Source organism: Leiobunum rupestre, chromosome 3 (genome assembly GCF_980474605.1).
Source record: "Leiobunum rupestre chromosome 3, qqLeiRupe1.1.hap1, whole genome shotgun sequence".
NCBI classification, from domain to species: domain Eukaryota; kingdom Metazoa; phylum Arthropoda; class Arachnida; order Opiliones; family Sclerosomatidae; genus Leiobunum; species Leiobunum rupestre.
In genome coordinates this window covers 16,786,539-16,797,385 of record NC_143386.1, presented here as the reverse complement: position 1 = coordinate 16,797,385, position 10,847 = coordinate 16,786,539, and the positions used below count along the sequence as shown (strand labels likewise).

General features: G+C 34.4%; 1 pseudogene; it reads left to right on the top strand.

Annotated features, from left to right (window-relative positions):
- The first annotated feature begins 956 nt into the window (after positions 1-956).
- On the top strand, positions 957-1,812 carry LOC149949699 (uncharacterized; annotated as a pseudogene).
- The last annotated feature ends 9,035 nt before the right edge of the window (positions 1,813-10,847 follow it).

Here is a 10,847-nt window from a genome sequence, read left to right as displayed (position 1 = left end):
GGCGCTACGATTTTCGGGCCCCAGGTAATTTTTACTCCAAAATTCGGTTTTTTGGAATTATTAGAAAATTTTAGTTAGGCACCCGTTCCAGCGGGCCCCTTTCAGAGGTACTTTTGCCCCGCTTACCCCCCCCCTAACGCCGGCCCTGGCTATAAGCCATTAGATATGAGTTTTTTCAAAGTTCCAGCCGTTATAAAAAATCAGTGCCCTGAAACCTTAAAACTATCGGAACAGCGAAGGCATTTATGGTTGAAGATTATTGGTAAACAAGGTGTAGACTTTAACAATGCCAACAAATTTAACTCAACAGTGTGGGGAAAGCATTTTGTTAAAGGTAAATATTGAGATTTGTTTTATTAAGCTAAATCCTAAACATCAAAGTTAATATTCAACTAAAACAATTAGGTGTGCCTTCTAAATTGTTTGATGTTGAAAATATTGACTGCATTCCAACGCTACACATAGGCCAAGCTGAACATGAAACTCCAAACAGATCTATGCTCATTAACTCACAAGTAAGGAAAAGACGTTTATTAATGGAAAATTCATTGGAAGATAAGCGTCCTTTTGTTATTTACGAAGATGAGCCTAATGAAGGGGAGATCATTCTTAGGGGTTCGCCGTTATCAGAATCTGTCAATGCACGCAATAAAATAGAAGAAACAAGAGGACTTAAGGATTTTAGAGGAAATGAATGTCGTAAGGTAGAAAGGGAGATCCAAGTAATTCCAGTTAGTGAAGATCGAGTTTGGATGTCAAACTCAATTTCAAAAAACACTCAAGAATGCACAATGCCAAACGAAAAATTACAAAAATAGTGAAGATGCAGAATGCCAAACTGAATATCTCAAAATGGGTATCGACGCAGAATGCCAAACTCTTCCGGATATTAGTAACAATGTAGAGTGTCAGACAGACTTAAAGATATCCTTGCCCTGGAAAATGATAATATAAGAATGAATAATGACCTCTATCAATTAAGGGAAAAAATTCTCGAGTCTGAATTCTCGGAAAAAACTTTCGAATCTAATGATGATAAAGTTAAATTTTATACGGGCCTTCCAACATTTCAACGCATGATGAATATTTTTTCATTTATTTCAAAATTGTTTTCGCATTCTTACCGTAACAAGCTTTCACTCTTTCAAGAGTTCATCATTTTCATGATGCGATTAAGGTTAAATATGCCAATGCAAGATTTAGCTTTTAGGTTTTTAGTATCGCAACCAACTGTTAGTCGAATATTTGATAAATGGCTAGACGCTTCTTACAAAAGATTATATCACGCGGTTTTTTGGCCAGATAGAGAGTTTACGAAAAAGCATGCCACCTGACTTTCAAGCTGCTTATGGGGAGAAATGTGCTATTATTATAGACTGCTTTGAAGTATTTATTGACAGACCATCTTCGTTACTTCCGAGAGCAATAACTTGGTCTAATTACAAACACCATAACACTAGTAAATTTCTAATTGGAATAACACCACAAGGTGCCATTGCATTTATTTCAGATGGCTGGGGTGGTAGAACCAGTGATAAATTTCTAACAGAAAATTCTGGATTGTTAAAAAAATTGTTGCCAGGAGACTTGGTTTTAGCAGTTAGAGGGTTTGATATAGCGGAAAGTGTTGGTTTTTGTTGTGCGGAACTCCAAATTCCAGCTTTTACTAAAAACCGTAGTCAGCTTTCTGCTTTAGATGTTGTAAATACAAGAAATCTTGCTCACTTAAGAATACACGTTGAAAGAGTGATTGGTCTGGTAAGAAATAAATATAACATTTTACAAGCTTGCGTGCCAGTTGAATTTGTTTAACATATCTAAGGAACTTTTTTGTGATTATTTAAGGAACTTTTTTTGTGACTATTTAAGGAACTTTCATCATCTAGCATGGGAAATGTTTTGACCTTTTTTACTCAACGTTGCAGCTTGTTCAGTTTTATCAACCAGCGTTGCATTTTGGTAGGTTTATTGACAGTTGTTGAAACTCTTCTTGATTTCTTGGCTTTCGCAGCTTCCTTTGGTGAGGCTTCAGGTGTCTTGCCATTTATTTATTTTTTCGTAACTGATATACCTTTACCCCCTTTCTTACAGTCTGGGCAAAACCAGTGTTTAGCTCTGGGTGGTTTGGTAATTCCTACACATTCAAAATGGAACCATTTAAAGGGACACTGTTGATTATTACAAAAAACCATAGACCCCTCTTCTCCCTTCTTACAATAACAATATGGAATTTTGGAATTTTCAAGAGAATCTAATCTATTTTGACTGATTTCTTTTAGAGTAGGCTGAGAAGTAAACCATTTACTGGTTAATTCTGGGATAATTGCAAACTTGAAAAAAGCTGTAGCTTTTTCTTCGCAAGCTTTCCAAAATATTTCATCTAGAAATATTCGTTCAACAAAAATGTCTTTTAGAGTCCATAATACAAAATCACAAAACTGTGCTTTGCAAATTTTAATTTGCGTTTGAATCTGAAAATAGTATTCATGGTCTCTTCGGAGTCTGAATTGTCCAGGGGAAAGTTGTTCGAGACAAGTGTTTTTTTTCTCACGTAACATTTCTAAAATTGTCATGTTTCGGGCAGTATAGGGAGATTTTACTTCGCAGATGCCATAACCACAACAATTACACGTAAGGGTACCATCTGGTGAAGCACCTAAATGTGGTAATGCCGGATCAATACATAAGCCACTCACACCCATTATAACACACTTGTGACTATTCCACACCTGATTAAAAACTTGCATTTTCGCAGTTTTCATTTTTCTGACCCCATTCGGTCGCCTCATTGGAAAACTGTGCCTCTTTTAGATAGCAAATAACTTTGATTAAACTAACAGATGGATTTGCAATGTCAGATCTACAGGCGATTTTCATTTTTGAGGCGGTGATCCTACCGGACCTATATATAAACCAATCAGGACATTTAGATTGAGTCCGACTACGCTTTTCAATTTCTTTTACCATATCAGTGGTTAGAAAAAGGTCATTGAATGCTTGACTTGATTCTCTGAGAACAGCGGGCCATTCCAAATCTACGTTAGCGGCTTTGAATAAATCAGTTAAAGGGGGTACAATAAATCTCTCAAAATTAGGGTTAGGATAAATATAGTTCTCACAATATTTTGGCAGAATAGACAACGCAACGAAATCACCTCCATTATCATTACAACAAACGTCAAATAAACCATCAAGTTCCTCTCTGCTGGTTATTTGAGCTGCATATCGCCTTTTAGTCTTAGACGTTTCATCAGATCTAGCACTGTTGTCGGGGCTTTCAGATAAAGTTCTAGGTGTTCCTGCCAAAGATTTCTCCAACGGTCGTTTCTTCAGCTTGGCTGAAGTGAAGTCAACGTCTTTACATGGAAGGTACAGGACTGACTTCAAATGAGTTGGGAGCCACTCATTTGCTTTGCTTGTGTACGTAATACTGTCTCTTAGTCCAACTCCTGTCTCTATGGCAAACAGTATTGCGCCTATGTGGGAGCAAGCTTCACCTAATTCTGCCATACAGGTGCAGTGGGCAGTTACAATTTCGCCAATAGGTTTAGCGATAACCCATACTTTCAGAGCATTTTGTGACATACTCTGAGAATGATTTACCTTTAAATTTCAAAAAAAAAATTGTAAATACAAGGCTGGATATCCACAACTTTTAAGGACCTTGAAAACTTACTTTTCCAATTAGTAAAACATTTCCATCGTCCAAAACCTTGGGATATATTGTGTTATGAACCCAGCCGGAAGTGAAATATGTATGAGCATCTAATGCTTTATACGCTTTCATCATTGTTGGTTTAACATAATTGGTTGTTAAAACAAGATATGTAACTATATCCGTATTTGATATTTTGAGCCATAAATGTATATTATACCCAAGACCTAGCCCTTGATCGAAATTGCTACCATTATCTTTAAAGTCTTTCATTGTTAATTCATAAGGGTCTATATTTCCGCAAATACATATTTTTCGCAAATACCTAATTTTATCACTTCCAGAAATGCCTTCGGCATATCCAGCACAAAATTTATCCTTCTCGTTATTTAAATTCATTTTACCATTATAATAGCACCACGATTAGCGACTAGGAGATATCACAGACAATATGGCCGCCCGACGTTTTTTAAAACCGTTCCGATCCCAGATGGCGGTTTGGTCTTTACGCGGGAAATTCGAAATTGGGACTAAGCCCCGCCTCGTGAATACACACTATAGTACGTTTCCTTGTTATTTGGATTACTGATTTATTATTATGGTCTTCTTTCATCTAATAATTGTAAAATCATAATTGTACATTCAACAAGGTCAGAAAACAACGCAAAGAAAGCAAAAACTACCTGATAAGACAATTCAGAAGAATAGTGAAGTTCTAATGCTTTAATAACTTCTTCAAATAGAGGTGCATGAGACTTTTTTTTATTCAAATTTAGAGGCAAAAGATAGCACTGAGTTGCCACATTTGAACATTTTGACAAAGGCTTAACAACCATAGTTTGTGAAGCTGTTATTTCCTTTGAATTTATATCACTTTTAATTAAATTAAAACACACAGATTTATCCTTCCGCTTAGGCCTATTCATTAGGAACATATTGCACTGGGTAAAAGCATCTTGAATCGACATTTTAATGCTTAAAAGCCTTAAATTCGAACGAAATCGATAACCGAGCTAACTGTGTTTAGAACTTGTTACACCGCCCAAAAATGATACTTTCCTAGAGTATTTATTTAGTCCATGGTTGTTCAACGCTTCTCACGGAAATCGCCAGGTAGCGTACTCGAATCTGCGCCGCGGACCTAGGAAGTCAGCATTCCGAGTAGGGAGGAGGGTGATACCGCGGGTAGGAGGTGGGAGGACGGGGAAAGCGTCTCTAGCGTTAGCGGGATAGCTCGCTGATAATTTCGGTTCATGTATTTCTGGTTATAAACTTATCACCAGTTTTTTTCCTCCTCAAACAAGTTCGAATGCATTTGTGCCATTGATACTTGGATACTAAATCGTACAACGTTGGGCTTTTAGTCTTGTTTGGCAACGCACAATTAAGTGGCATGTTTTTGGATAAAGTTCATAACGACCTTATTAGGCGCTTCGCCAATTTTCGGTGCGTTTTGTATAAATAAAATAAAATGAATATGAGGAGCACCTCGACTTATTCTGTCCTCCAAAAAAATTTCAACTTCCCCCAAAACTGGGTTTTCTTTACTCATAATGAGGTTTTGCCAAATAGCTTGAAACCTATTATGAAAATGTCGTGTTACGGCAACCGGGTCATTACGGAAAAGTTCACCAACTGGAATTTTAGAACCTTTTTCACTTGATGGGTAAAAAGATCGCAAATGATCATGTAGCTCAATCCAATCGTATTCTGCCGGATTTAGAGTTATAAACCACGTAGGTGGACCATAACGGCGGCGTACTCGCATTGTGCCGAAACATGTAACGTGTGACTTTTTGTATATTTTGTATATAATAATAAAAGTTTTTAAAGTGTACTGCAAAACGTTGGTTTCAATGAAAATTGTGAATGTTTATACACTAGTCTGGAGTCTCAAGATAACATAATACTTTATGTGTTAAAAAAACAATAAAATTGGGCAACGTAAAACTGACGAAGAGCTGTTTTATTAGTTCAGTATGTACAAATATCAAAAAATTTCGTAGGAGGGATAAGAACAGGGGCTTTGGGTGGAGAACAACAGGAGTCTATTTCCGGGAACCCCCCTGTCACATAACCTAACCTAACCTAACCTATCTTATACTAACATGTGACAGCATGTAACCCGTGGTACAATATTCATTGTGATGTTCAGTAACAGCCAATAATTGGTATTTCGCCCCCAAAAATTTACATTCTGTATTTGCTTATAAATTACAAACAATATTAAATTTTTGAAAATACCGCCAAAACATTCCCCATTAATAGCTTTTAAAACGGTCCCGTGTGCAGCACCGTAACCAGGATTGGATTTCAGGGTACATACAACCATACGGTTCAGGGTGGGCACGGCCCGACCGCCCCCCCCCCCTGGTTACGGCCTTGCCCGTGTGATGGATGACCTACAAGTTCCTATTTCCTAAAGTGAAGTGTACTATAGTCTGAAAAACAATTAAATTCGTCAGATATTTAAGAAAATCATACAATGGCTATAAATTGGAATTGTTGCTAGAAAAATTCTTTCATATGGGATTCGGTTGGATAGGCATACTCCTTAGAAACGTCTTGTTTCTAGTGCGAAATGAAGATTAAATTAAACAATAACTTGCATAGTAAGTGTTGGGTAGTATTTTAAATACTTTTTCAGTATTTTGTATTTTATTTCAAATACTTTAAAGAAATGTATTTAGTATTATATTTTAAATAAATTTTTGTATTTTGAACAAAATTCTGATTTTTTTAGCAAAAATACTTTATCCATCAAATAGTCTCCATACAATAACACCAAGCGGAGGAAATACGCACAAACTAGAGAAAAATTCCGCTTCTCGCACGTGGTGGCGTTGGAGTAGCGACGACTCGAGACTTACGAGACAATCTGCCTTTTAGATCGCACATAAAAGTGGAATATTTTCAATCTTTCGAACAGTCTTTCATTTTTTTCGCTTTTCAAGAAATCACAGTATTTTGAGTATTTTAGTATTTTAAAATACTAAAATAAAGTATTTTTTTTATTTTAAATACTTTATGCTGTGGGTATCTATTATTATATTTTAAATCATTTACCGTAGGAGTATTTAGTATTTTATTATTTTAAATACTTTATCGTTTGAGTATTCAGTATTTTTAAATACTGAAATTAAAGTATTTTACCCAACACTGTGTAGGCAGAAATTCAACAAAGGGGGGTCAAAGTATGTTAATGTTAAGAGGGGATCGAGAAGGGGGTGCAAATGTAGTACAGTCAAAGCTAGGCCCAAGGACAGGGAGTCTGGACCTCGAAAACCCCATTGTCTACGAAACTGAATAATAATATAATTCCGTCTTGTATAGATTAAGTAAACAGGATATAAATTAATATTATTATCAAATTAAAATCTTAAATATAAAAATATTTATTTACTTTGGATGAGATTCGAACTCGTTTATCCCTCAACCGCATTTAACGCAGATTTCTCACATTTAACCACTCGACCACGAACGGATAACAAACAGGCAAGTACAAAAATTTTAATAATCGAAGTGTAAGCATAGGTAAAACCATAGAAATCGGATAACAAACTAGAACGCCTAATCGAATGGCTGGCAGACCACGGATTAGATAATTGGCTAAAACGACAGTAACGTACACCATCTACACCGCGCGCACGAAGCTTATTTTAACTAGTGATCAGGTCTAATATGTGAATAACGTAGTCACTGATGCAAATAACCATTTACAGGTGTTGTTGATTCATTAGTGGTCTTTTCCACTTTCTATAACGGTTTTAGCTGTAAGTACAGAGCAAGATGTGGTTTTCGGATTCATATTTTTCGAAAGGTAAATACAGCATTTCTTTGTTATTTTACGAGATGATAGATTACCTTTTTGAATAATTGTTGTAACTTATCATTATTATTAAAAAAATAGTTTACGGTATTTAGGGCTAGTTAGGCTTAGCCTTTGCTATCTAATTCTGTCACTCTTGTAAGCTAATGTTATGCAATTATATGTGCTTTTATTTCCAAGATGGCCGCCAAGATGGCCACCAAAACAACCCCCCACCCCCAAAAATATTTTCAAAAACAAACATTTTTGTCCTTGGAAAAATTGAAAATATTTTTGTTTTCAATTTCACCTTGAAGATGATCTTTGACCTCGACGCTCGAACACTGTCCACCACCTCTAATCCTCGGTCTATACTCCCAACAAGTTTGTGAACGCTTTTTTCCAAGATGGCCACCAAAACAACCCCCCACCCCCAAAACTATTTTCAAAAACAAACATTTTTGTCCTTGGAAAAATTGAAAATATTTTTGTTTTCAATTTCACCTTCAAGATGATCTTTGACCTCGACGCTCGAACACTGTCCACCACCTCTAATCCTCGGTCTATACTCCCAACAAGTTTGTGAACGCTTTTTTCCAAGATGGCCACCAAAACAACCCCCCACCCCCAAAAATATTTTCAAAAACAAACATTTTTGTCCTTGGAAAAATTGAAAATATTTTTGTTTTCAATTTCACCTTCAAGATGATCTTTGACCTCGACGCTCGAACACTGTCCACCACCTCTAATCCTCGGTCTATACTCCCAACAAGTTTGTGAACGCTTTTTTCCAAGATGGCCGCCAAGATGGCCACCAAAACAACCCCCCATCCCCCCAAAATATTTTCAAAAACAAAAATTTTTGTCCTTGGAAAAAAACATATTTTCAATCTCAAATTTCACCTTGAAGATGATCTTTGACCTCGACGCTGTCCACCACCACTAAGCCTCGGTCTATACTCCCAACAAGTTTGGTCACGATCGGACAAGGTCGACCCGAGATATCGGCGGTAATATGTAACCCCACCAAATACTTTCACTTATTTACTTTTGGTGTCATTTTTTTCGTTTTTTCGTTTTTTCGCCGTTTAAAACGCTAATTAGTTATTTGCGAGATGGGGAAACCTTCGTTTTATATCCTTGGCAACGTTTTTCTGTCACGTAATATCCAACTTACCCCTGTTGAAAATTAAACTTTATTTACTTTTTGGAAATAAATAAATAAACAATCAATACATAGTTTGCATCCCTACGTCATCAATGACGCAGTTCCAAGTATAGATATAAGAACCAAGAATAAATATTTAATTTGAGCTAGAATGAACGATTCTATGCCGCCATTTTGCCGGTGTAGATTTCTTAGTAAAACGGGAGGGTTAACAGTTTCAATCGTCTGTTTGTGGATTTTAATTATTTTCAAATGATTAAGAAATTAGTTTCACGTTAAAAATGGTTATCTGCCTGGTTAAAAATTGTTCGAGTAGTTCAATTACCAAGGGAGAGCGACATTTCCGATACACATATATAGATAAAGAAATACCAAAAAAGGTAGAAAAATACTTCACATTAAACATTATGAATTTAATCTTACAACATCCTTCCCGTAGAGTAAAACATATTTGTTCAGAGTCAACTTGTTTCCTCGTTATCTTTATCTCATGTGTTTTAAATAGCGTATGGAATAAGTTAAGAATGTATTGAAATGGTTTATGTTAAAACGTCGTAGAACAAAGTGTAAAACGTATGTTCAGTGTCGGCTTGATTAATAAGGAGAATAACATTGACGTTTCTGGTGTAGTCACGTAGGAAGAAAAATACTGCAACAATCTCTATACTCTACATTCAATACGTTAAAATATATTTCCGAAATGCCAATATAGGTAGAAAAATACTACATAGGCTTACGGTATTTCAAGTAATTTAACATCCACGATTTTCCTATTACAAATATTATTTCTTAAAGAATTTTTGTAAGATTAGTCGAAAATGATATGTCAATTGTAACAAGCTTATAAATTTAGGAATAAACTTATATATTAAAGATAGTGTTGTAAATAGGAAAATTAAAATTAAAAAAATGTTTAATATGTAAATATAGTTTAAAAATAAGACAAAAACCACTTATCTATATTTTAAATACGGTAAAATTAAATTTTTACACACAAATATAGTCAGAAAGATACTATAAAAACTCTTTAATCAACTTTAATACGATAAATTAACTTTCCAATGTGTAAATAAAGGTCGGAAAATGCTCTACGTTCATCGCGTTAGAATATATTTCAATGCGCAAATATAGGTGGAACAATAGTACAAAAACACCTAAATTTGGCGTTTAATACGTTAAAATACTTTTCCAATACGCAAATACATAGAAAATATTACAAAAATGTCTTAACTCTACTTTAAATCGGTTAAAATATATTTCAGATATCCAAATACATAGAAAAATACTAGAAAAACATCTAAACTCTACTTTTAATGCAACAAAATACAATTCCGATATTCAAATATTTAAAAATACTTAATTAATGTACTAAGTTACGTTTAAAAGAACCTTTTGTAAACACGCTTTCTAGTTTTCTGCTCTCTTCCAACTATCTTGCAATATTTTCAATCCAATTATATCTGTTTTTATATCCTTAACTGCAAATGTTTTAAACAAAAATAATACAAATACAAATTTGTTATACTAAAAAAATATCCGTACGCGTGAAGACAATATGGAATAAAGTCAAATATTTCATGTTATAAATGCAATAAAACATTAATCGGGTAAAATATGAATCCATAATGTTTTACACAAAATTAATAAAAATTAAAACATTTTATTCTAAAATATATCCGAGACAATATGAAATCAATTCAAATATTTCATGTTATGTTAACGTAATTCTGATAAATGCAATAAAAACATTAATCGGGTACAATATGAATCCATAATTAAACCTAGCGGTGAAATTATGTAAAAATGTTATTAAATACAACACGGTTCAAATAAATATTTTATCCAATGGTTAACAAATTGAGGTGGTTTTAGAAAACTTGCTTTTCAAAGCAATAAACAGTAAATAACCATAAATAAATAAATAATAAATAAAATAAGACGTATGTATGTACCATGGCAATTACCTTTTATTTCTTATACTTTTAACTCGAAAAAATAGAAGTGTTATCTGTGTGATAGATAATATCTGGTGATTCACGCCCTATTAATAAATTTTGGGTTTTACTGTAGTGTAGTCTAAGCCTTTAAAAAGTTTAATCCTGAGTTCTACAGTACCACATTTCCGAAAAGAACACTAATATGATATCGGTTCTTTATTGTTAAGTTGTGTAATTTAAGAATTGAAATTATAAACACGAAAGAGTAATTTTATATTA